The sequence below is a fragment of the Mesocricetus auratus genome, unplaced genomic scaffold (genome assembly GCF_017639785.1).
Source record: "Mesocricetus auratus isolate SY011 unplaced genomic scaffold, BCM_Maur_2.0 Super-Scaffold_100676, whole genome shotgun sequence".
Lineage (NCBI taxonomy): Eukaryota > Metazoa > Chordata > Mammalia > Rodentia > Cricetidae > Mesocricetus > Mesocricetus auratus.
The window spans coordinates 72,039,062-72,042,758 of NW_024429266.1; positions in this window are offsets into that span (position 1 = coordinate 72,039,062).

Consider the following 3,697-nt stretch of genomic DNA (forward strand, 5'->3'; position numbering starts at 1 on the left):
TTACATATAACAGAATAGTTATCAAGTAAGAACAGAGTTACAATAGTTTAGCAAGATTTAAAGAAAATATCCTCCATCCCATTCTTGTGAGTCCAAAGTCCTATATGTAGCTTATCTTTTATCATAACTAAGGAAAACTATAACTATCTGCCTTCACCTCTATCAAAAACCACAGAAGGATAATATATAAACACTAGGATTGACCGAGACATCTTGCTGCCTGGGCAGTCACCTGAAGTTTCTCTGTAATGTTGGGGCATACACCTTCAGGCCACAGTGTGTCTAGAAGACTTCTCAGCAAAGCAGGAAATTTCAAACTGTCCATCTGCATTGGCAGTCTGTCAGTCATTGTTTTGTGTCCTGCAGAAAGTCTCATAGACTCTTCCATGAATCAGGAACCCTGAAGGACGATTGGAGTTCAGCAGTCACTTTCCTGTGGTTATTGCATATCCAGTTTATACAGCAACAGTCAAGCAGTCTACGCAAGAGCAGTTTCTTGCCCAAATGGCTAATCTTGCCATGTTGAAAGCAAACTCCATAACAAGTTTCTTCAATCCCCATCTTCCTCTCAGACATAATTGGTGATGCCAGGAGCAGACATTTGCATTGTCAAGAAAAACCCTAAATCATTTTAAATGCCATTTTCTGAAGTTTTTTGAAAGGTTTGAAGACTGTCTATCTATCTGTGTCAAATACATCTCTATAAATCTAGAAAACCTAACTAAACTAACTATAAGTTCTAACTATTATAAGTAACTATCTATAGTATGTATTGAATTATGCATTATGTTTTAAAAGATCAGTATAAGCACAATATTTAATCAAAAGGAGAAATATACACATCACAAAATTGACCTTGAATTTGTCTCAATAAATGAAAAACCATACCCATAACATAATTCCCCTTTTTACCATTAAAAAGAGATTGGCTGTGATCATTAGCCAATTATAAACAACCCCATTTAAATAAAAACAAAGATTTATAAACAAGATGGGAATTAGGACGTCACTCATTCCAAACTGCACGTGCTGGAAAGGGGCGCTGTTCATACCATGGGGATTATGACAGAAACTCAGAAATATGTATAAGTCCTTAGTTTTAGGGTCTGTAAGACTGAATCATCTTAGCTGTTTTAGATGTTGAATCACTTGGGCCATTGCTTCCGGGGGTCTTGGTTCATCAAACCACAAAAGCCTGGAAGAAATCCTCAGCTTTTCATTTTCTGTAGAAACATAAACAAAACTCCTTTCCCTAGTAATATATCCTTATACTTAAATTTTGAAGTCAAGGCATTTTAAAAAGATATAAGTTGAATTAATTCAGCAGCATTTATAATCAAGTGTATTTTAGTACTTGTTCCTTCTTTAGCAATCAAAAAACTGAAAAACACAATAGCGTACAGTATCCAGACTTTCTGTGTATTTTCCATATTTAAGTGGCTTATTTATTTATATATTATTACTTTCTTTTATTTTTATTTATTTTTCTCTGAGACAGGGTTTCTCTTTGGAAATCTGCCTGCCTCTGCCTCTGTAACAATTCCTCCTTGCATGTGCCACCACAGAGAGCTTCTCTATTTACTACTATGTCGTTTCTTTTTCTTTTAAACACAGTGTAAATCTTTAGAGGTTTTTTTTTTTCACCCAAGTCTGACTTTACTGTAAATCTTTATGTTTTTCTGGCCACGTGTCTCATCTGTTAAAACCGTGGCTGTTTAAACTGCTATTTTTCCAAGATGGCGGGCGTGAACATGATTCCAGCTCATTGCCTCAGTCTATGCTGAGATCAAGCAAAAGCTGCTGGCTTGGAGATGTGGTCACTGCCACTTCCAGCTGTACATACAATTTTTGAATTGTTAGCAGAGCCTCTTAAAAGACCCTTGTTGGTTTTTTTTTGTTTTTGTTTTGTTTTGTTTTGTTTTTTTTTTTTGCTTATCCTGAGTCAGGAAGACTCCCTTAAGCAAGCCACAAGTCTCTGCTTGTCGATAGCAAAACAGAGCCCACCTGAGAAAATACTGCTACCAAAAACCCATGCTTTTTTCCATTCTTTTGTTTCTAAAATTCCTTTAATGCTTTTGTCATTCTGCATGGAAATTCATGATCCCTTTCCTGATCACCATTTTTTAAAGAAAAGACTTTTCCTTGCCAGCGGCTTGGTTCCCCTCCCACCCCACCCGCCACCAGTTGCCTGGGCTCTGCCACGTTGTAGTCCCCAAATAACACACAAGACACCTGTATTAATTATGAAGCTGTTGGCCTTGCTTGTTTCTTACTGGCTAGCTCTGACTTAAGTATTTATCCCATAATTGTCAATCTAAGTATTTCTTTTACTGGAGCAAAGTTCAGGACATCTTATTTCTCTGGCGGGCTACATCATGACTCCTGTGTTTCTCCTACCCAGAGTCCTCTTGGACTCCTAGTCCCACCTATCTTGTTTCCCTATTGGCCAGCAGTGCTCTATTGACATATACACAGGACTTCCCCCATCACTACTTCCATTAATCATGAATGCAGTAGTAATTGTTAATTATTGAATATATTTGTTACCTTGACCTATTTTTAAAAGGTGATGAAAAAAGTTTTTCTGAAGGGAGGGATTCTGTAACCTGCAATTTTTCTATTGTTTAAAATTGTGCCAAATTGGTGCTGTATAAATGGCTCAGTGACTAAGAGCCCTGGCTGCTCTTCCAGAGGTCCTGAGATTAATTTCCAGCAACCACAATTGTGGCTCACAACCATCCATAATGACATCCGGTGCCCTCTTCTGGCATGAAGGTGTGCATACAGGAGGAATAATAAATAAATCTTAAAAAAAAAACTGTCCCAAGTCATTCTGTTATTTAACATGTAGATAGTATTGCTGTAAACATAAAAAAATTGTGGTTTAAAAACAAACAAAACTAATTATCACCTATAAAGTGTGTGGATAAGCTGACACTTTTTATAGAAGAAAAATAAACTCTGTAAATGTTCCTGTTGACAAGATTACACTAATATTTATTTGATGTAACCATAAATATTACATCATTTAATAGAAAGTTTTAAACATGAGACTGACACTGATATGTGGATTTAATTAAAAATGTTCACTGAACTAAAATATATGGAATTCTGAAGGAAGAAAATAAAACAATCTTGTGAAGAGACAAGATTATATTGAGATGTCTTACTGAAGTCAAATTGTCATTGCCTTAGAATTTGACATAATTTCTGCAAAAATCAATTTAATATCATAATTAATCAAGCTATCACCATATGATGTGTTTGAGTTTTTCTCCTAATCTTTCTCTTGTGGATAATACTGAAGGAGGAAGAGGAAAGTTTTGTATTTCCCTGCTTGTTTTCAAGCATGAATAATGAATGTCTAGTGAATCCATAGAAAGCTATATAGTGTCTCTCTGGCTACTTTGACAGTGTTCAGTGAAGGTGAGTGACATAGGTACTGGGTTTTAGGAAGAACAGAAGTTGAAGCATATTTGTATGCTCCTCCCCAACACATGTTACTTGGGAAAAGAACAGCAGGGCATCTATCTTGCTACAGAGATAATGCAACCCTTGGAATTGGCCACAGACAGAACACAAGAAGGATTATTTCAACAAGGCTAGCTAAATCCTGAGAAGATGGCTGATTTTCTGATGAACAAACATCATAAAAATAGAGTACTTGCCAAGCAAGCTGGAATGATAAGAAAGGTAT